Here is a 23,503-nt window from a genome sequence, read left to right on the forward strand (position 1 = left end):
GGAGAAACGTCTATTCACGTTCTTTGCCCATTTTTGAATTGGGTTGTTTTGCTGTTGTCAGACTATAGGAGTTATTTATATGTCCTGAATATTAACCTTTTAACAGATATATGATTATTTATCTGTAAATATTTTCTCCCAGGCCATGGGTTGCCCTTTTATTCTGTTGATAGTATCCTTTGATGTCCAGAAGATTTTAACTGGACTGTAGCACAGTTTATTCACTTTTTCTTTAGTTGCTTGTGCTTTTGGTGTCATACCCAAGAAATCATTGCCAAATCCAGTGTCTTGAAACTTTTCTCCTTTGCTTTTTTCTATGAGTTTTGTAGTTTAAGATCTTATGTTTAGGTCTTTTATTCATTTTGAGTTTACTTTGTGTATAGTGTGAGGTAAAGGTCCAACCTTTACTTGTGGCTGTCCAGTTTTCTCAACGTCATATGTTGAAAAGACTGCCCTTCCCCACTGAGTAGTCTTGGTATCCTTGTCGAAAATCATTTGACCATACGTGTGAGTATATCTGGGCTCACTGTTCTATTCCATTGGTTATATGTTTATCTTTATGCCAGGATCACACTGTTTTGATTACTGTAGCTTTGAAGTGGGTTTTGAAATCAGTAAGAATGGGACCCCCAACTTTGTTCTTTTTCAAGATTGTTTTGGCTATTTGGTATCCCTTGAGATTCCACATGAATTTTAGGATGGATTTTTCTATTTCTGTAAAAACACCACCAGGATTTTGATAGTATTATGGGCTCTGTCAGCCGAAAATTCCCATATTGAAATCATAACGCCCAGTACCTCAGAATGTGACTGTATTTGGAGATTGAAGCTTAAAGAAGTAATTAAGTTAAAATGAGGTCATCAGGGTGGGCCCAAATCCAATATGACTGTGGTCCTTAAAAGAAGAGATTAGGGCACAGACATGGGAAGACCATGTGAAGACCGAAGAGAAGATGGCCATCTACAAACCAAAGATAAAGGCCTCAGAAGAAACCATCCCTGCCAACACCTTGATTTCCAGAACTAGGAGAAAATAAATTTCTGTTATTTAAGCCATCCAGCCTGTGGCCCCAGCAAATGAATACAGACGGGGTTTGCATTGAGTCTGTAGATTGCTCTGGGGGAGTGAAGCTTTTTGATAGGCTGAACTTCGTGACTCTGGGCTGAATGTGTAAAAATGCTCAGCCAGCAGCCAAATTTGTGTAAGTTCAACTTAGTAGAGACGTTGCTCCTTTATTGGGACTTCCATAAGAAGGTATTCTTTCTTATTGGGGTTGAGTTTATCTTTGGAGAGGCAGTTTTTCTAAGGTGCCAGTCATAATTAGAATATATTTACCTGCCCTATTTTCACAGGCAGGCGTATTGTGCTCATGCTATTATTTTTTTTTTTTCCATTTTCTTTTAAAATATTCCTCTCATTAAATTTCTAGGGCGGCACAAGTCAGTTTGAGGCTAAAAATAGTATAGTTACTGTTGCTGCCACTGTTCCCTGTGGAAAACACGGCCAACTGCTTTACAGAAAAGGAAAAAAATAATTTTCAAAGTGTTTTCTTAAGATAGTGTGAAAGCCACGCTGACAAGGATCCCCTAAACTGCCAGTGGACTTAGATTTCCTGCACCAATTTCACGTCTTTTATTATTCTCCTCCCAGCAGAACAGAAAGCAGGACTCTCCAGGTTCCTTCTACCTGACACATTCTTGTGACAGAGGTGAAGGGCAGAAAATGAAGAATTAGACTCAAGGTTGGCAAACTCTAGCTTGTGGGCCAAATCCAGCACACCACCTGTCTTGTAAAAAAAAGAAGAAAGAAAGAAAGAAAGAAAAAATTTGGAACACAGCCATTCTCATTCTTTTATGCACTGTCAGTGATTGCAGAGTTGAGTAGTTTGTGACAGAGATCACATGGCCCTCAAAGCCTAAACTATATACTGTCCGGTTCTTTTCAGAATGAGTTGGTTGATCCTGAGCTAGACTATTAATAAGTAATGATTGAGAGATTTATTTAGACCATTCATTTTACAGATGAGAAAAATGAAGATGCTAGTATTACTGAGAGTGAAGGGTTCCATGTTGGCCGCACAGGACAACTGAAGAAGAGAAACTGATGGGCTCTGGCAGACAAGGCCTTCCTGGATTGGGGCAGGATCAGCAGACAGGAATTGCTAGCAGTGGAATGTCTACAGTGAATGAAGTACAAAGGAGGTAGAGTCATGATTCTAACAATTCCTAATTCCTAATGATGGCACCATGGGTGGAACCAAAGAGTAGGGAAATCAGTAATAGGTGCCTGGGTCCCACTTGTGAGGCCATGGAGAACTAGGTAGAATTCCCAGCAACAAAAGTGCATGGGTCCTGGGGGCTGGGCCATATGAAGAGTAATGACTCAGAATCCAAATCATGGTATATGGGGGAACCCAGGAATCAGAGCTGATGAAGTAGCAACAAGCATTAGGTTCAGCATGGGTGATATGAGTCCATAAATAAGAAAAAAAAATCTTAAAATCAGTCATGGTCCCAGCAAGAACTATAGAGTCCCCTCCAATGAAGATAAACTAAGAGAGTTCCATTGTAGCCTGTGTGATTGACAGAATGTGGCAGAAGTGATGATGTGTTCCTTCTGAGACTAGGTTATAAAGGGCTGCAGCTTCTGCTTGGGATCTTTCCTTCTCCCTCTCTGAGACCATTCTCAAGAAACTCTTACAAGGTGCAGGAATGCAAGAGAAAAGGTAACCATGACACCAATCACCTGGTCCTCCCGTTCTCCTACCCCTGGCTCAGGGGAGCTGTGATCAGAGCTGAGACCTTTTATAGTTTAGTCTCCCTCCTCCCCACCCCCTCCCCATCCTTAGATTCCCTTCCACGGAAACAGAACCAACTTCCTACTGGTCCTTTTCACTCAAGACAGTAATGATAGAAGTGTCGGGGGTGAGATCCTGGAGGTGGTTCTTTTCATTTTTTGAATGATTTCTTTTGAAGAGAAAGAGAGTTCTAAGCACTATTGCCTTAACTATTTCATCCTATTTGGGGGAAAGTTAAATCCATTAGAACATTATTCTGGCTGGATTAGGTTGGCCAGCATGAAGCTATCCTTTGAATAATAATACACTTTGAACCAAAATGCATTCTTTTTCTGAACCAGAAAAATTAAAATGGGCTTGATTTATATGTTTCCAAGGGGATAAAACCTGTGTCTAGAAAGCTATTTTGCCTTTCTCATCCAACTCCCATTTTTAGATAATCACACACAAAACCTTAAAAAATTGTCTTTTGACTTCATCGTCTATGAGGAGTACAAAGTGCCATGTACTTGGGAGCCTTTTTCAAAGTTGACATTTTATCCCCAGAAATTTATTTTTGGCTATGTATTTATTCATTCACTCTTTCAACATTTACTGAACATATACCACTTTGCTTATTTTCATGAGGAATCCGCAAAATAAAAAAGAAATAAACCTCTGCCCTTTTATGGCTCATAACCAACCAAGGTGGGGCCAAGTCATATGTAATAAAGGACTTGATGTGTTAAGAATGGCAATAAGAGTACTTGGAAAGGGTTATGGGGAAAGTGTTGTAATAGTTTTTGATTTTCGTGGAAAAATCTGGACTCTCATAATGGTACATCACTAGTCTAGCCCTTTTAGTCATAGCTGAACATTTTTACTGAACCAAAAAAGACTGCTGTCTATGGCATTTCTATAAGAAGAAAAAATTACAAATCTAGTTGTCTTATTAGGGTGGTATTTGAAAATAACCAATATTATAGTGGGAACACAAGTCAAATGCAAACACTGTTTCATAATTATTAGACAATATTCAGAGCACAGCTTACACACATACTGCATCACCATAGAGTTGTTACATTATTTCATGAATACATCACCTAATGGAATTACTTTCATCTAATTTTCTAAGAACTGAGCTATCACTACAGCATCCATAGTTCTAGAGAGTTTTATGTTCAAACATTGTATCTATTACTGGCTTTTATTTATTTTGAATTTTTTGTATTGATGCTATATTTTGAACTGCTAGTTCTTTTTAAAATAAAATAGCTAGCTCTCCAAGAAAAAAATTCACTCACAGCCAGACAACAATACTGGGTTGTTATTTTATTGATATAGGAGGTGAGGCCATTAGACATGTTTGTTTGTTGGTGAGAGAGGTGCAAAGTTTAGGAGTTGTCCACTGGGTAGGAGGATGAATGCTTAGTCTGGAATCAGAATTTAAGGGGCATTGAAAATACCTGCAGCCTCTGATATTCTTACCATTAATTTCCCTCACAACCATCTGCAGATGTGTGCATATTAATTGGCTTCGGGCATTCTGTTACCTAGGAGGAGTAACACATTAGATAGCTAAAATTAGAAGGAAGGCAAAAAAAAAAAAAAAAAAGAAAGAAAGAAAGGAAATAACAAAGCCTGGTGAGCCAATGTCAATGGGGCATTGTAGCCAGAGACCCAACTGCTTAATCCCTGTAAGGTATAAGTGGCAAAAAGTGCTTGGGGCGTGTTACTGAAAATGCACTTGTGTCTGGACCTGAGTGTGGAGGGGTGAGGTTATTAACCATTCACACTGCCACACAGCTTTAGCACTTGCTTTTCATCTCATGGATGTGAATACATCCGTGCTCAGGGTGATGGGTGACAGGGCAATGTAGGAAGTCAAAAAGAAAATTGGAAGGCAGTTGGCTTTCATTTGTTTTATTTGTTTAAGTTTGGGGGAAAAAAAACTCATCAGCTTTTTAAAGAAAATCATCATAATGAAAATGTTAACCACCAAGTTAATAAAAGTTACAGAGAGCTTGCTATGTGATAAGCACTGCGTTAGGTGTTTTACGTGCGTCATCTCATTTAGTGTCCAAGGTGCTTCCCCCACTCTCCTCGGGTAGTAAAAATCTCTTCCCCAACTGCTACTTTCCCTCTTCTAGCAGCACCAAAGAGATTCCACCTAATTTGCAATTCCAAATTTCTAAATCTCCTTGACCTTGTTGGAGATTTGAGGTGGTCAAGACAGTGTCCCAGGCATCGAGGGGAGTGGCGTTCCTTTCCTCCTCACCCAAGGCAGGGCTCAAAGGAGAGTGTGCTCCCTGGCCAGGCACTGGCCACTTAAACCGTGGCTGGAGGCAGGGCCTCAGTACTGTCTCTAGTGACAGAGCTGCCAAGTTGAGACCTGCACTCACCCAGGCCCCACCTTCCTGTTCCAGGTCCACCCACTTCTTGGATTCAGAACCCGCACTCACCTTGGTCTTAAAGGAGACCAGGGCAGGGAAAATGGCTTTCCTGCCTTGAGGCCCTGCCAATGCCAACACCCTGAAATTCCGGTGAACGCTATTCACCGTTCTGAAGGGAAAGCGGTAATAAGCAGATCTGTCTTGGATGCCTTCCAAGAAGCCTGGTGCCAAGGGGAAGGCCTGAGGAAAAACAGGCATGGAAGTAGGAGCCCCAAATACAGTGAGAGGTTCATTCTGGGGACTTCACTGCTTTTCAGGAGAACCTGATCTCCCTTACCTGGTGGATAGAGACCCAGACTCACTATCCTTTAAGCAAAGAGATGCTGCAATTCTGCTCCTTTCAAGGGACTCCTGAGAGAAGGAACCAGCCACTAACACTCAGGATACTCTCACTTTTTAAAACGTTCCCTTTCTCTTCCTTATTTTCCTTTCTTCTATATCTTTTCTCCTAAACTTTGCTTTTGTTGATGGTATTTAGACACGCTATTTTCTCTCCTTCGGGTGTGCTCTAGGGTTTGATCTAATTGTCCTGCTGTTCTAGTGTCACTTGGCATTATTATTGGGAAGATGAATGGGACGGGGTCAGAGTTCAGCAGTAAGGCATCTGCTCGCCTGCTCTGCGTAGAGGAGGTGCTCAGAGGTGATCTTTAATGAAAGCTTGAAAAAGGTTAGCACAGAGTAGGCTGTCTTCCATCCCTCCAACGCTAGGGTGACCAAAAGGTAGTCCTTTGCTGGAGGGAGCAAAAATGAACAAACAGGAGGTCCTGATATCATTACAGGGAGTTCCCTGCTTGGGATGGCTTTTCTTCTGTAGGGGAGAAAATGGGAAGAAAGACAGTGATCAAACAGGGAGGAAGTTGAATTCGGAAGCTCTTGAATGGATCCTCACCACCGGCCTGTTTTGTTCATAGAACAATCTCACCAAGAAGAGTTTCCACTCTACTCGCAAAGCCTCTCCCCCAGCTCTTCACCGGGCCTCAGGTTACTGCTCCATCGCCACAGCGGGCTCGGGTTCTCTCACTGGGCTGTCTTCAGCTTCACAGTTCTTCCACTTCACCAAGTAGCCAGAATCCCCACTTGCGAAGAATTGCTTCGGCATTCGAGGCAAGGGGGACAATGGCTCTATTGTTCTTTTGGCCTTCTTGAATAGGGCAATGTCTCCTCCATCTAACCCTGACACCAAAGGAGGCTGAGTATGGAGCCTTCCGCACTCACCTTCCTTCCACTTCCGCTTTGTTCTTGGGAGAGGGTTTTTGTGTTTTCCCCGCCCTCGCCCCAGCAAACCTGTTTTGGTACCCGAGTGGACAGCTGCCTTTTCTGCTCTTCACAGAGTAGAAGTTGGGAGGGGGTAAGAAAGAAGCACAGACCAGGAAACTCGTTTTAGTTCAGGTTTGACCTACTGCCTATGGTTCCTCGTGAACTACCGGGGACACGCTCCCGGGGAGACGCACCCGGGTCCCTCGCCGCGCAGAGGCCACACAGCGGTCCACAGGAACCCCGGCGCAAGCACTAAAAATACACGGAGAGCAGAGCCCGGCGTTGCGAGGACTCACAGCTGAAGCTGTCTCCTAGGATGAGTCGGTATCCCGCTACCAGCTTCCCGCACCGCGGGCGCCAGGGAGTCCCCGCGCAAGGAACACCTTTGCAGTTGGGTTTCCCAGCTGCCTTCCCGGAACTCCGCCGGGCCCCTGCGACTCCGGGGGGGGCCGCAGCCTAGCTCGCCTCCCACCCCTAGCTCGCTCTCCTCTCTGCCTGCGCTCGGGAGTAAGCACCCAGGGTCCCCCTCTGAGCATGCGCAGCCCGGAGCCCTCCCCCGCCTCTCCTGCCCCCCCCGCCCCCTCCCTCGCCAGCCTTTTGCTCCTTCCTTTCATTAAACAAACAGGAGATCCTGAAACCTGGACCCTGTGCAAGCGGCCGCGCAAGGAGGAGGCGGACGAGGAGGCAGAGCGCGGAATGGGCGCCGAGGCGGATCGGTGATCCAGCACACCCCCACCCCACGCGCGCGCGCACTCACACTCTCTCTCTCTCTCTCTCACACACACACACACACACACACACACACGCACACACGCTCGTACAAACACACTCGTACACGCCCGCACCGCGCGCTCGCTGGCTGGATCTCCCACGCAGGCAGAATGCAGCAGAGCCCGGGGAGCGTGTCTCCAGCCACTGCCTGAATGCAGCTCGCTCCCAGGAGCCGGATGGCCCAGTAGGGCGCACAGGAGATAGCTCCGAGCAAGAGGTGAGTGGGGCGCCCGCGCTCGCGGGCCGCTCCGGGACGCCCGGGCTGCAGGGGGCAGGTTCGCTGCCGGAAGCGGCGGCGCAGGTGGCCCAAACCCGGCTTGCGGGCATCAAGGTGCAGATGAAGGCGGCGCCGGGGCAATGCAGAGGGAGACGGCGATCCCAGAAAGGGAGGTGTCAGATTGAACCAGCGGAAAACTGCACCCTCCCAGTTCGTAAACTTTCCCCTGTCATTTGGGAAACGTGGAGACAAAGGGGGCGTGGAGGCTCCCTCCGTCCCGTTCCACCCTCCTGGCTGCTTTCCGGGCTACGATGGGAGCCGGCGTGCGGGCGGGGGCGCCCTGCAGGTAGCTGGTGCCAAGTCCTCCCGCCCCGGCGGGGGTTGGGATTTCTCACCCTTAGCTGTAAGCTGTGCCTTTGATTTTCCCTCAGGCGTGGGCAGCTGTCATCCTTTCCGCCTCTCCCACCCCGCATCCTAGGCGCATCGTAGTTGGGGGTGGGTGGGTGTCACCTGGAGAATTGAGGGGTAGCCTTTGGCTTTCTCATTCAGCGCTAGTGCCACAGGCGCCGGGGTGAGCCTCGGGTCAGTGTGAGGATGAATGATGAGTTACTAAAAGGTTTGTCATAATCACCTCCTGGAAACGCTGGGCGCCGTGATCTCTCTTCCCCCGGGAAGGTGCTGTCTTTGCTCGCACAGAGGCAGCAGCACTGGGAGCTGGGTTGGGCTGCTGTGGTGGCTGCAGCCGAGGGAAGCTGGGGCTTTATTTTTGCCCGGGGGTTTTTTGACACAAACACACACATGTGGAATATGTGAAGGATTCTGGGTTATTTTTCTTTGTGGGGATATTGTTTTCCTCTTGGCCTCTTCCGTGGGAGACATTCTCTGCAGCCTGATAATCTAGCTGGTGGACAGGCACCGTTCTGGACATCTCTTCGGTCCCAGGGAAGAGGTCCCGGGAAAAGGATTCCCTAAAATGCCAGTTCCATTGTGGCGGGGTTTCAGAGTGCAGAGAGCCTCTGGCACCTGGGAATTGCCTCAAATCTAAAGGTCCTTTGAATCAGCAGAGACTGGGTCAGCGTGTGAGGAGTCCAGGACTGGGACAAAGGGGACTGGAAGAGGGACAGATGATGGCCATTTAGGGGAGGAGTGACTAGAGGCCAATTGAGACAAGGAGAGGTCGAGTGGGAAGCAAGGTACCCTTGCAGTCTTCACTGAATTCCTGTACCCCTTCTCCTACTTCTCCTGTGATTGGTGGCTTTTATTGATCAGGTGGGTCTCTAATTTGGAGATTTCTGGAATGTCACATCTGGAGTATAAAAGAATTGATTATTCCTGAGCTAACCTTTAGAATAATCACAGATTAGTTCATTAAGTCTAGAAAATGCCATGTATGCAAGTTTCTCTGTCTTGGCATTTTGTTCATACCTGGAAGGTGGGATGGGCAGACAGGTATATTTTGGGGGGTTCTGTACCTCAGGAGCCTTGGATTTGTAAGAGAAGTGTGTGGGGAACCTGGAAGCCAAGCTGATGCTGATAGAAGAAAACGCTAGAAGCTCAGATCCAGTATTTGTGACTGTGGGTTGAAAGAGAGTGTTCTCTTTAAGATGACATGAGGAGGCCATCTCTCTGCTGCTCTGGGGACATTTTTAAATTTTAATTTTTAGCATTTTGTAACTTCTTTGAAGTGGGAGAAAGCATGATATAGTTGAGGTTAATTAAGAAAGTTCACTTATGAGAGAGAACTTGACTCATAAGTCAACATTGTCAAAAGTGAAGTTTTTGAGAAAGAAAAAAAAGAGGGGACTTGGAAAAGGATGCAGATTATTAAAACAGCTTCACTTTTATGATTTTTAAAAAGCATCCAGTAAGATAGACATCTGAAAGGTTTTTTTCTTTTTTCAAACAACTAGTGAAGTAAATACCCTTCCAGAAATATTTTCAAGAAATTGGCATAATGGGGGTTTAAATATAATTGTCAGCATATGTCCCTTTTTATTTCATGGTGAATATTCACATCATTTTCATTGCAAAACTTGGCAAGAAAAGATCAAGATTATTGTTTGCTTTTTACTAGAGCTCTATTTTCCCTCTTTATATTTCCTCTTCTTGCATCTGCAAGTTCAATTAATTGTGATTATATTCAGATTCTATTTTCAAGTATTTATTGACAGCCTATCCCATATTTAGCGTTGGAGTTCATATAAAATGGTACAACATCATTCTGGCCTTCAAAGTGTTTATAATCTAGTTGTGAATAGAAGAATTAACACATGTGAAATGAGAGAGTAAGATAGGTTTGTCCTGTCCTGTAAGCTTGTAACTCACATTCTATATACTCCATCCTCCCTCTAGGCTTCTCTCAAAATTCAGAAAAAACGCATCAGCACTTATTATGTGCTGGAGGCTGGTGAGGAAAAACACACATGCACTTAAGGAAGTAAAACACAGTCCCAGCTTTCAACGATGGGGAAACAGGTATTTAGCTAACAATGCTGCAGTCTGATTAACTGTTATGATTGTAGGGTAAATCAAGTGCGGATAGTTCAGATGTGTAAGTGATTGTTTTTCTTCCCCTGGTGGATTTGACCGGATGGTCTTTGAGATGTTTGTGAAAAATGAAGTCTTTTACCAGGGAAGGAAGGCTAGAAAGGACATTCCAGGCGGAGGAAATGTGTGCACATGCCCTATGTGTTGGGGTAACTGAGTCATCCCATGTGGCTAGAGCACCGGCTGCCAGAGTGTGGACAGTGAGATGACAGCAACTAGGCAACATTAATTAACAACTAATGCCGTGGGGTTAGTGTTTGGATAAAGATATGCCCCAGATGCTATGGAAGCACAAACTGTGTGTTTGGGGTGGGGAGGTGGAGTGACATCCATCTAAAGGAGAGGAAAAAGATCAAGACGGTTTCTTAGGGTGGCTGAGGTGAGCTAAGTCTCAGAATCCATGAAGAGAAGGGCTTTCCAGGCAGAAAAAAATATATATATAAGAGAACCAGAAGTTGTCTTGTGTGGCTGCAGTGAGAGCTGTGGGTTCTTAGCCCTGTGGAGGAGCAAACCATCCGGCTAGAGAGATAAGCAGCAATCAACTGTGAAGGGAAATATACCAAGCAAAAGAGCTTCAGTTTTATCTGAAAGGCCAAGAGAGAGTTTAAAGGTTGGGAGACATGATCAGATTTCCATATGAGAAAGATGGCTGTGATGTGTGGAGGATGGATTGGAGGTGGTGAGACTGGAGGCAGGGAGCTTATAGTGCAAATACAGGTGTGAGATGATGAGGATGGTGGCAGTGAGGGTGGAGAGGAGACAAGTGAGAAAGGAAACCTCACTAATCTAAGAAGGGCCCATGCTGTCTGCTCCCATACCACCCTCTACTTGCCTTGTATTCACTTGTTAAACTCTCTTTCCTGGGTTTGGGGGGCAAGGCAGTCACAGCTGCATTTCCCAGATTCAACACAGGCTTGGTACAGAGTCTGGACTCAACAACTATTTGTGGAACAAATGACTAAATCAGTGAATGAGAACTCCAGTTGTGAAGTGATGACTCCTGCATTCAAGCAGTAGAAGCTAAATCATGGCTTCCATTTCCCCAAAGTGATTGACATTTGGGAGATCAGTGACAAAATGACCCAGGGAGGCTCTATGAAAATTGTCCCATGAAGTGCCAGTAAGAAAGCAGCATTGTGACATCACACCAAAATCCCAATAAGAGATATCAGAATGGATAAAACATGAGATTTTGTTTTCAGGTTGACTGCAGTGGTAAAAGAGAAGGAGTATCAAAGGTAGCACTTTGGGTTTGAACTTTGGTAGCTGGATGGACAGTGGCAGAGGAATGGGGAGGGAGAGTAGCTCGGAAAAGTAAAAGGCTCAATGCTCTTTTGTGGGGAACTAATTTTGGGGTGACACCAGAACATCCTGGAAAATACGGTATAGATTCTAGCATGTCATGATTTCATAGTCAATACTAACCACTGTTTTTATTAAGGAAAAGGCGGGAGAGCAGGAGGCCATAGAGCCAAAGACTAAACCTCAGCACTTAGCAAAATTTAGGGATTAAGGAGAGAAACAGGTACTCGGACGAGATGGAAAAGAACTGACATGAAACAAAAGCCTAAGAGAACCATGAGAAAGGTGGTCAAACTTCACAGAAACAATCCTACCTGCGTGTGGGCCTTGGGAGAGTGCCTCCTTATGGAATCTCCATTAATCTTCACGCCTCCGGCCGTCCCCTTCTCTGTTTGACAGCCACGGCGGCAGAGACAGAGAGATTCCCATAGCTTGTTCAAGATGACCAGGCCACGAAGTGGCAGGATCAGATCTCCAAGCACGTTTTAATCATCCTACAAACTGTTTCCCCTCATCCAAGGTGTAAATTAACAGGATGATTTTAAGTGTGAACAGGTGGAAAAGATTGAAAGCAGGGAACTGAAAAAAGACAATGAGGAGGAGTTCACCAGTGACCATTTAGAAAGCAATTTTCGTACAGCACTTGCTCAGAAGCCATGTTTCAGGGAGTCCAGTGGGGAGTGGGAGGTAGGAAAATCCAGGCAAGGCGTACCTTCCAGTGTTTATGAAGTTGGGTGGGGGGCAGGGTTAGGAGACCTTAGGGAGAAGGTGCAGTGAACCTCAAGTACTGTTTGTATCAAGGGGGAGCAGATGAGGCAAAAGTTGTGGGAGATGATATCAGGAGAGAAGAGATGGAGAAGGAAGGATGCTTCTCTCCAAGACCATGGAAAGATGGACCTGAGGACAGATGGGGGAGTGCTCTTCTCCCCCAGAACTAGATGACAGAGATGCTTACCAAAGCCCAGAATTCAGACCCTTGAGTGTCCTGGAAGCTTAAGGAGCCTCTGAGTGCCACATTCTGAGGATGTCATTTGAGCACGTATGTGACGAACCTTGTTTATGTAGCATGGTGGCTGACAGCAGACTCTGGAGTTTGACAGGTTCTATTTGAATTTGGATTCTGCAACTTCAACTATGTAACCTTGTGCACATAGTTAACTTGTCTGTGTTTCAAATTCCTCCCGCTCTTAAAAATGGAGATAACCATCTTAACCCATCACAGAGAACTGTGGGGGGATTATATGAGTTAATATTTGTAAACCTAGTAAATGGTCAATAAATGATAGGTATTATGTGTGATAGAGTAAGTGCTTAATAAATGGTAGGTATTATCTGTGACAACAGTGAGGTGAAAACGGAAGTTTTGACTCTATGCTCAGAGCTGTAGAGATTGTGTGCCTCAGTATTTGCTTAAAAAATTATTTTGGTTGGTTAATAAAGAGCTGGATTTAATCCTAGCTTCCTAACTGCAGGAATTAAACCAGTTGACAAAAATATGGCAGGAGCAGACTGGCTTCACTGTGGTAAGCCTGGGTGGGGTAGACTTGTGCTGGGTGTGTCCACCTATCACTTTAGCCTAGTTGCCACCTCCTTCTGCCTGTCTGGGGAAGATGAAAGTTTGCTTGACTTCAGGCTGGTCCTCGCATTCTTCAGGCTCACGGGCATCACACAACAACTACTTAGCTGTTTAGCGAATTGTTTTCAGGGAAGTGACTACATGCATTAATTACATTACTGCTTTGGTACCCAGGCATATAAACTCTAAATATCTCAAATGTGAGGTTTGCGTCATTCTTTGGAAATTAAAAGCCCTTCTTCTTCGTAGAAAAGTTTTTACTGTGTTCTAAAATGGAGTCCCCAGTGGATATAGGAGCCCCATCATCCAGGTAGCTGGCAACAGGGCAGTGACTGGAATTTAGGTTTGACCAGAACCGTTTGCATTTGTTTGACTATAATTCTTTGCATCACACTCTGCCAAATACTTTTATTATTGTTCAGTAATCAAAGACTGATCTTTGTTTCATACATCCTATTTAGGTTTCAGCCAGGTTGAACTTACTACAGTTCCCAGGCTGAGATTTTTCTTTTCACCTTTAGGTCTGTGGCCACGCTATTCTCTCTTTCTGAAATTTTCTACTTGCCGTCCTCTGCTTGAAACTCCTTTGGTCCTTTTAGGTCAAAGTCACTTCCTAGGGAAAGTTGTGCTGACCTTTTGGCACTAGGGTTGGCTTCCCTTTCTGTGTATTTCTGTGTTTGTATTTTCAGCACCTAACATAGCGCTTGTCACATAGTAATTGATTGGATTGATTGTAATTCATTTTGGATTGAATGACTGACAGTGAATGAGTCTTGTCCTTTTGAGTCGTTGACAATGCCCTAACAATGCAGCTTCATGTTATAGAAAATCATAGAATTTTCAAGGTCAAAGGTTCACTGGAAATTTTCTGATCAGATTCCCGAGTGAAACAAGATGAGGAGACCAAGAACCAGAGAGTTTCAGTGACTTGTCTGAGGCTATGTTGCTTAGTGTGAGAACTGGGGCCAGAACCTCAGCTCCTGATTTCAGATGCAGAGTCTACCCAGGGCCTAGATCAGGCTGAGCTGAAGGAGGCAGGGTCAGGGCTGGTTCCTGTCTTGTCCTCAAAAATTTGAGATTTTGTTCATCATAGATTTTTTTATATTCATTTTGATTTTTTAAAATATTGTTTATCTTGATTATGGAGTTTGGGGGCACCCCTTCAAATTTTGTGCCTAATGTATGTACCTTTCTGGCCTCACCCTAGACTGGACTCTGCTCCTTCCAGTTCCTAGCCTTCAGCACTGGGTTAAGAATGCAGTTACTGTGGACACATGGGCCCTAATTGAAAATATCAAAGGAAACACCATTGAACATGGTGACACACGCTGTTAATAAACGTTTCATGACCTGGCTGATCTGTTAATTACTAAATGTTATAATCACAGTATAAAAGCAAGGCCAAAAGGAAAAAAATAAAAGTTGAAAGATGCTCTATCTACCTATATCCATCTGTCTATCTCAGGGCTAAGGGACAATGTAGAGATTGTCTTCATTTATAAGTGTTTATATGTGGTTGTTTATATATGTCTATATGTTAGAGTTTTTGGAAGACACAAGGTAGAAAAAGGAGAAAATCATTCTACTTATCAACTTGGCAAATCTGGGCTTATAACACTGCTGGCCTATTTTGAAGATTTGAGGTCAGAAGATTAAAAAAAAAATTGGCTATTTCTGCCCCAAAATAGGAAAGGAAGGAAAAGAAGCATTAATGGAAAAGAGAAAAAGAGATAAAGAGAGGAAATTTTGAGGGAGTATCTGTTAAGTGCCATCCAAATTACTACTATCAAGTCTAGAAGGGGCTTTACATGTATTATTTCATTAATTTCTACAGCCTGCTGGAACAGGTGTTCATATTTCCATTTGACAGCTGAACAAACCAAGTCTCAGAAAGATGAGTTAGTTTACCCAAGCTCTCAAAGCTAGAGCTGGATTCAAACCCAGGTCTGAGTTCAGAGACTGCGTTCATCCCATGTACTTCATCCTTCTGAATCTCCAAGGCTTGGGGTGACAGATCACCCCGTTACCTCCTGCCATCGTTGAAGCTTTAGTGCAGGGCTTTAGCGACTTGTCTGGGTTTGCTGGATGGGAAATCAGCAGTCAGCTCCCCTCCCTGCCGTCATTTCCTCCTTCTGTGGTCCATTTATCTTTTCTCATTCATCAATAACAACAGAAAGCAGAGATGCATTCACACAGGAAATAAATACCTCTCTTTGTGTGAATGTCATACGTTTTTACATGACACGAAAGCACATACTTGATATTACCTCCATTACTTGAGAAAGGGCTTTTTCTGTGGGTATTATGGCATCAAGTGTTCCAGAAATGCTCCCAGACACAGACCAAGGGAAAGGGGATCATAATTACTGAAGCAAATCTGCCACGATGAGGGGTAATGTATTTGCACAGCTGATGGTCAAGGGTTTCTGGGGTGCTTTTTTAAATTGACGTTTCTGATGAGTAGCGTGGAGCAGTGACCCCCACCTCCAACATTTTAAGTCCAGTGAAATCTGCAATCAAATGAATCAAATATAATTAGCAAGAAATAAAATCTGGTTTGAGAGTAATGCTGTTCAGCTCAGAGCTATACAAGCTGAGCTAAAGCTATCATTATTCCCATCTCCCAGTCTTTGCTTGCTGTCGCTTCCAGGCAAACCCACACACTCAAATGCTCTAATAATCAGCCCACAGCCTTCTCTCCTGGGGGTCACAGGAACTGGAAAAAAAAAAAGCAAGACCTTTTCTTTCACACTTGTGTTAACTGGAAAAAACATTATCTCTCTCTGTTTTTCCCCCCTGCAGTGTAAAACAAGGCAATATCTCTAGGTTTGAGAAAATCTTTGGGGTTTAGTTTTTTACATGGGCTGACATGTAACGATTGACACATTTCTTGGCCAGGCTAGTTTGGAACAATTAGGGCATTTTAGCAATCAAAAAACTAAACCAAGTATGTATGTACTACAGGGTTATACAAAATGCAGATGTAATGAAGTGCATGGTGTAGAAAGTAAAAATCAGTCATGTTTCTATCCCAGCCTCTTTCTGGGAAAACCACTGTCAGTTGTTTAACGTATGTTCCTCCATTTTTTTTGTGCATTAACATTATCGTATGTTATTCTTTTCCTATTTCTTTTAAAATGTGGGGCTATGCCTTACACATTATCATTTACTTTTTGTTATAATTTCAAATGAAAGCAATTTCTTTAGATTAGTAAACATTTGGTGAATTTTACTGTTGTATGAATAGGAAGAATGCTGCTGTCCATCCTAAAATAGAGCTTAGCTGATATGTCCTAGAGCCCTTTGGCCATCTGTCCTCATGTATATTTTGTCGATATAATCAATGAACACGTATTTTCTGAGCTCCTTCTTGGAGCCACCTATTATACCATGTGCTTTTCTGGAGCTCAGCATCTATCTAGCAAGAGATAAAAAATTGAGGGGACTTAATTTGAACTTAATGAATAGCAACAGCTATAAATTCTCCTTGCTTCAGGGAATTGCTGGAAGGGATCGTCTATTACAGTTGTTTTCTTTTTCCAGATGAGAAAATTGAGGTCCATCGAGGTTAAGTGACTTGTCCAGGGTCCCACAGCTGGTGGTTGGAGAGGCTGAGATGACAGGCTGGTTTCCAGCCTTTTAAGCCAGCATTGATTCTGTCATACCTGACTACCAAACAACTATCACATCTGGAAGAGAGAGCAAGGAAACTCACTTCACAAACACTAGCTTGGCTAGTGAATCCCTAGCAGATAGAAACTCATGCTTTATGTACATGTCGTTACCCTCAAGCTGCTGCAGATACTGCCTCCCCATCCTCGCATTCCTCCCTGCCTCGCGCTCCTCCCCAGCAGGTCTGAATCCTACTAGAAAGTAAGCATCACAAAATGAGGGATTCTGTATGTTTTGTCCATTTTTATATCCCCAAGACCTAGCTTCATCTTCTCCTCCTCCATGGCCTGATAGTCTCCCATTTTAGTAACACCTTAAAGTTAGGAGGCAATCTGACCATCCTGAGATGCGATGGTGCCCATGTTACCTAGGGAGAGTGGTCTTCTATAGATATGTAAGAAGCGGTTTATTTTTTCAGTTTTGCTTCTTGCTGTCTTGAACTTTAAGGAGTGAGTTCCAAAATAAGGACGTTTTACCTGCCAACTTTAATCAAAGCATGAAACCTTGCTTATATTAACTGATGACTTTTCTCCATGTTGGGAGCATAAATACTCACTACATAGTGGGTTACCAGCTTGGACTATGAAGCCAGATGGAGCTGGGTTCTAGTCCCAGCTCTGCCATTTGCTGAAATTGTGATGTCAAGCCAGTTTAAGTCTCAGATCTCTCATTTGTGAGACAGAGATAATAAAAGTACCCCTCCCCTCAAAAGAGATTTTTATAAGGACTAAATAAATTACCTGCTTTAACATAGAGCTTAGAACATAATAAAGGCTAAGGGAATTGTAGCTATTATTATTCATTATTTATGATACACAAAATGTGTAACTGATAGAGCCCTCAGAACCACTTAGATGTCAAGCTTTACTGGATTGTCACATTTTCTTTCATAACACATTAACCCCCTTTAAAAAAAAAAGACTTAAACCAAGAAACTGAAAATATGACTCATTATGTCAGTAACCCCCAAACTTCATCAGGTCTTTGTTGGAATGTTCAGACCACGAACCACAGAAACCTGAAGAATAGCAAGAGGTGGGAAAATGGAGGGATTTGATCAATACATGTCAGCCCTCTTTCTCTGCATCATTCTATTTTCATGGACATGCTTGGGAATTAATGAAAACATATGCCTTTCTCAAATATGAAGACAACATGATTAATCACTCTTGGTTAAATACGTTCCTTAGTTTCCTTAGTTATACTAGTAGATTATTTGATATAGACATATCTGTATGCTTGCATAGAATCACAGAACGTGAGGTGTGGATGGTGAGAATCCTGGTCACTCACTCAGTGCTGGGGTCTCCCCTTTCACACCATATAATGAGAAGCTATCCAGCCTCTCCTTTTCAGTACCAGAGTCCATTCCTTCCCCTTTTTGGTGACCATAACGGATGTACCCAAGATAGAAACTGATTGGATCTGAGCTATGGTTGGCCAGAATCCTGAGAGCTGGGGCAGAGAGGGCAACCTTGATGCATATCAAACACTCAAACTTACTTTCACCTCAGGACCTTTGCACTTGCTGTTAGCTCAGTCTGGAATGCCTGCTTTGCAAAAACCTACATATCTCTCTTTCCACTTCATACATCTGCTTTCTCCGGCGTCATCAGATAGGCCTTTCCTGGTCGCTCTGTCTAAAATACTCAGCCCGTTCATCTTTAACTCTTTATTCTATTTTATATTTTGTCATTAGTGTTGATCACCACCTTGCTTTATATGTTCACTTTTTCATCTGTTTGTGGTCTGTCTCCTACTTGATGTAAGTATCACAGGATGAGGAATTCTGCATGTTTTGTCCATTTTTGTACCCCCAAGACCTAGAAGAGTGCCTGTCATACTCTATACAGTTAGTGGAAATTTATTGAATAAATGATTTAAAATTTATTGAATACATGAATTAAAATGTAAAGAACATAATGTAATAAATGTAAAACGTAGTGTCTGGAGAGTGGATCTAAGAAACCAGTAGAAATCACCAAGACCAAAAGACAGGAAAGCGAGGAAATATCTAAAAATGTGAGATAATTCCAGAGACCCAGAGTTGGGCAGATCTGGGAATGTATGGTGGGAAGTGAGACCCAAGGTAAGGGTTGGTGGCAGAGGATTGGTCTGAATGAGGCAGAGGATTGCTCTGAATGAGGCAGAGGATTGCTCTGAATGAGGCAGTCATGTCAGTTGCATACACTGGCTCTCAGACATAGGGGGCGCTGTTGGGTGAGGCCCATGCCCTTGAGCTTACTTCTGAATGAGAGAGTCCATTTCACTGCAGACCATTTGAAACATTAAAACATTCTTCCAGATAGAGCTGAATTCTGCCTCTCTTTAGCTACACGGGGCCAGATGGCCAGGTGAAGGGGTACAGCTTATACGGAAGAAGATGAAATTAAATGGGGCCCCAGAAACCCAACTTCATTTTATATAGAGACTCATTTATATAGTGTGCCAACAAAATGAGCAAATTGGACACAGACTATGTACTTATAAGGAAAAAGTTTTGGAAAATGAAAAAACATTTAGCATGTGCACTTTCCTACCTCTCTAAGTGGCCCTCTCTTGAAGAAATGGACATTTGTATAGGACATCTGGCTATCCTGGAATCTTCAAATATGACGTTGGTTACTTCTGGTTACTGGGTTTGGTTCTGGGTGAAATGCTGACAAAGGTACTGTGTGATTTGTTGCATCTGTGTGATCTAGGGCACAGCAGCCAGAGGTAGCTCTGTGGAGCACAGACTTGCCCTGAAATTGTCCCAGAGTTTCTCCCAGAGAAGCTGTAAAAGGTGTGGCAGTGTTGCCTGAACATGTGAGCCCACGTCTTGAGCTCTGTGGATTTCCTTGGAGAACAATTATTGGATTTTTTTTTATAGTTCTTTTGCTTTGAGCAGAAGTTTTCACTCAGATATCAACTACATGGAAGAAACTTACCAAAAGTAATTGAAAGGAAATGTAAAATTCTTGGAAAGTTTAACTAGGTTAAAAGAGAATATGCTACAGTCACTCTTAAAGGATGTCCTTCTATATGAGTCATCAGGACAGGCTGGTCTTGAGGCAAATGATAAAACCTAAACTCCATACCTTTATACCTGGAGAAAATAGAATTGATAGGAAAAGAACTGAAAGGAGAGAAATCTAAACATTCAGAACTGGGTGAATTGATTGCCTGGTGTTAACAAGAAGAGTAAAGTCACTACAGAATAAATCAGAATTGATTATATCACTAGTACCTTCACTAACAGGGCATCTGGCAAAGAAAATTCCCCAGTCTTTCACCAAAAGGTGCATCTTCATCCAAGAGGGGATCTTTCCCCTCTCTTCCTCTCAGATCTCACTTTTGCTGCAAATCTCTGTTCCACTCTCTACCTTTACCTTGAATTCAAAGTTCTTTGCTATTACTGGATCTATAGGGATAATCCATGAGACTAGGGCTTATTTTTCCTCTTGTTCCCCCCAATATCACATAGGGCCACCCCAAGGACACTTTCTGCCAAGGAATTTTTCTGGCCTCTCACACCCTTTAGTAGCAAAGAAAATATCTACCCACTAAGTTTTCCTCATTTTTCTCCACCCCACCTCTATCCTAAAAATAATGGTAAGTTACTTTTAAGGTAAATTCAGCTTTCAAGTAAACTTGCTTCTAAACATCCAGAACCACAGGAAGAAATGAGAACTTCTCTTTTTCTTTAAAAGAATTATTTCTCAATTTGAATTTAGGAAATGGCTATAATTTCAGAGATTATATTTTTGACAAAAGGGAAGTTTTATCAAATTTTAATTCCCTGGGTAATATTTTATGAATCAAGGTGATTAAAATATTGTTAAAATGTGGATTAAAAAGAAAAATTGTTCCACTATTATAGGATATGAAACATAAACTTCACATGAACAATTATTCTGTATGAACTTCTCCTAGGATAGCTTCTCCTCTGACGCTTCCCAGTCTTCTACCCCTTTCCTCCAGAGGCACCTTTCCATGGCATTTGTCTTTGCCTACTGTCTTTCCCATTTTAGACAGCCCTTGCTGCAGTCTTTAATGCATGACTCTCACCCCTTTCCCCAGACAACTCTGCAGCCCATGCCACCCAACTCCTGAGAGAGGACATGAAGATCATTTGGAAATGGTGGAATGTAGTGGAAATTATGAGATTTCAATAAAAAGGTCTGAATTTGCGCTTTGATTACATCACTTACACACTGTGGGACCTGAGAGTTTTCTTCACCTCTCGAGATTTAATTGCTTTATTTGTAAAATGGGGACAAGGGTAACTCATAAAGAATTGTTTTGAGATAATTATGAGGGAGTGAACTGTAAAATTCTGCAAAAGTGTTCATTTATTAGTACATTATTTCTAATTCAGCACCATCGTTTTATAGAAAATGAAGGGAGATGAAGTAACTCTTCGAGGAATGTGGGGCTCAAATTTTTACTACTCACTTGGCAACTGAAAAACAAAGCATGTAGTATGAATCAGATGGAAATGCATGTGCTGACTGAGGATGTAAATCACCCTGAGATCAGACGTGTTTCTCTTTGGTATGACTCAGAAGTTCTATTGTAAACAGAGTACACATTTGGCATTCATACAGGAATCACTTTACCTAGTTTGTCCCAAATTGCTTACCTAAAGCTATTAATTTTATGCTTACTATGTTCCCATTTTAACATGCAGTACCTCTGAGATTATCCAGAGGAGTTGAGATAGTTCTCATCATTGATTTTAAAATAGTAGGTGGATAGAGGGAGGGGCTGCTTGCAGAAAAGGAAAACGGAGGGGACAAAGGAAGGAGGGGTCTGAGCTGATCCAGAAGGAATCAACTATTTCACATGAACCTAAAACAGAAGCAGAAGCTGTGCCAGTTAGAGCTGTGTGGTTTGAAAGCATCAAATTCAATAACTAAATAAAAGTCCTACACCCTTTACCTCTGTTGTAGAAACCAAAGCCATCTTGATGAAGAGCACCAGGAAAATTCAACTGGACGAATAGGCAAGACCTAAAAGACTGAATGAGGTCTTAATGACTGTTTGGCAATAGTTGAAAGTCAACACATTCCTTTTCTTTAATTCTTTGATTGTTAGACATATCTGAGTATGCAGTGAATATTTGTTGAATGGGTGAATAAATGGAAGACTAAGTGAATGACTAAGTGAACCAAAAGAGTCCTGAATGAATGGGATCATCCTGAGCTTCTCAACGTTGGAAGCCAATGTCTAATGGAGCAACTTAGTTGGGCCTGAGTAGGGAGAGGATGAGCCCAAAATATGCTTGGTTAGAGATTCTAAATGATTGCTCTTAAGAATCATATCTTAGCAAGACTGGGTCAGATAAAAGGCTTGCCTTAAAGCTGTGTAGGTGGTAAGCAGTTATGCCACTCGGTGATGTTCTTGTGCTGCCCCCGAGGCACAGTAGCGAATGATGAGGTGAGCCTGGGCTCTGGAGTCCAAAAGATGATTTCAGTTCTGCTTTACTAGCTTTGACATGGGCAAAACATTTAACCTCTCTGACCTTCAATTTCCTCATCTAAAAATGTGATAATAATACCTACCTCATATGATTATTGTAAGGAGTATCTGGGCTATCTGTAAATCTTCTGGCATATTGTTCATTCTCAGTAAGTGTCAGTTGCCTTCTCTTTTCCTTACTCTTGGACAACATATCAGCAACACCTACCAGATACAGACATGTTAAAAATGAACAAAGAATCGTTGCTCTTCCAACACTGGTTTACTCCTACAAAATCCAGCATATATATTCTTAAGCATGTTGGTGTTTATAAATACACCACCTCGAGGGCCTGCTAAACACAAGCTTCACCTTATCAGTTACTCCGCATGGACTTCATACAGGATATTTTCTCCTCTGACATTTTCTCAGTCTTCTGCCCCTTTTCTCCGAGCTCCTTTTCCCTTGTGTTTCCTTCTATCTACTCTCTTGCCCATTGTAGACAGCCCCTGCTGCTGATCCCTAATGGCATGACTCCCACCCCTCCCCAAGACAGCTCTGAGGTCCATACCTCCACCCAGGGCAGCAGAAGAATGACCAAGTTCCATTTTTCTCTTTTCCATCATCTGCCTCCATTCATCAACTCTCTTAATCTTACCAAAGCCAATAACCACACCCCGACTTTTCTTCCCTAATTTTTTCTCAACCGTTAGTTCCCTTAGTTTACCCTTGCTGTCCTTACAAATCCTTGTAGTTATTTTATTTTAATGTATTTATCTTGTTTATGTGTCCCTTTTAGTATATGATCTTCAAAGTGCAACTTGTTGAAACCTAACCTTGTGTGGTCACCCTGGTCTCTGTAGATAACTCACCTTTCCTTCCCAAGAAGAATCATTTATAGTTTTTTGAGTCATGTTTTTACTCTCGAGACTTTCCTCCTCTCATGTATGTACACCTAGTCCTTTTAACAATTTCTAGAGTTTTAGATTGAAGGATTTTGCTCTTTTCTTCTCTGGACTCCTTAAAATAGTCTTCCTTGGTGATCTTGAACTCTCATGTTCCTATTTTGAGGATGCTTCCCACACTCCACATCACAGTTGAGCAGAATAAGTTACAGAGTAGGAGTCCACTTAATGACATCATCCATTCTTTGAGAAGGAAAATCATAGAATGTCAAGTGTGTATCCGAGCCTGGGCCAGTCAAGTTGTCTTTTGACCAGTGTGTGGATACTTGTCTCCCATCAGGCTCAGCCCAGCCATGGAGTCCATTCTGTGGTTTGTATCAGGAACACAGTATTTTTGTTCTTCATCAGCCTAAGCGGTCTCCGTTATACTCTTAGGATGGTATCACTTCAGCTTCTCTCTCCTTTCATTTTTTGCCCCCCATTGTACACTGGAGCCAGCATGAATCTGCTCTCCAGTTTAAACCATGAGATTTCATCACCATTCAGTGCTCAGTATTTGTTCTTTAAAAACTATATGTTTATG

General features: G+C 42.8%; 1 protein-coding gene across 7 annotated transcripts in view; it reads left to right on the forward strand.

Annotated features, from left to right (window-relative positions):
- Positions 1 to 23,503, forward strand: part of PLPPR1 (phospholipid phosphatase related 1) — a 486,000-nt gene that overhangs the window by 249,409 nt on the left and 213,088 nt on the right. For 4 of the 7 annotated variants that reach the window (XM_074361920.1, XM_074361916.1, XM_074361917.1 and 1 more), the window contains one exon: positions 2,023 to 7,475. The exons of the other annotated variants lie outside the window; for them this stretch is intronic. The gene's annotated coding sequence lies outside the window, so the exon portion shown is untranslated. The remainder of the gene's footprint in view (positions 1 to 2,022; positions 7,476 to 23,503) is intronic. 7 annotated transcript variants of the gene reach the window in all.

Source organism: Camelus bactrianus, chromosome 4 (assembly GCF_048773025.1).
Source record: "Camelus bactrianus isolate YW-2024 breed Bactrian camel chromosome 4, ASM4877302v1, whole genome shotgun sequence".
Lineage (NCBI taxonomy): Eukaryota > Metazoa > Chordata > Mammalia > Artiodactyla > Camelidae > Camelus > Camelus bactrianus.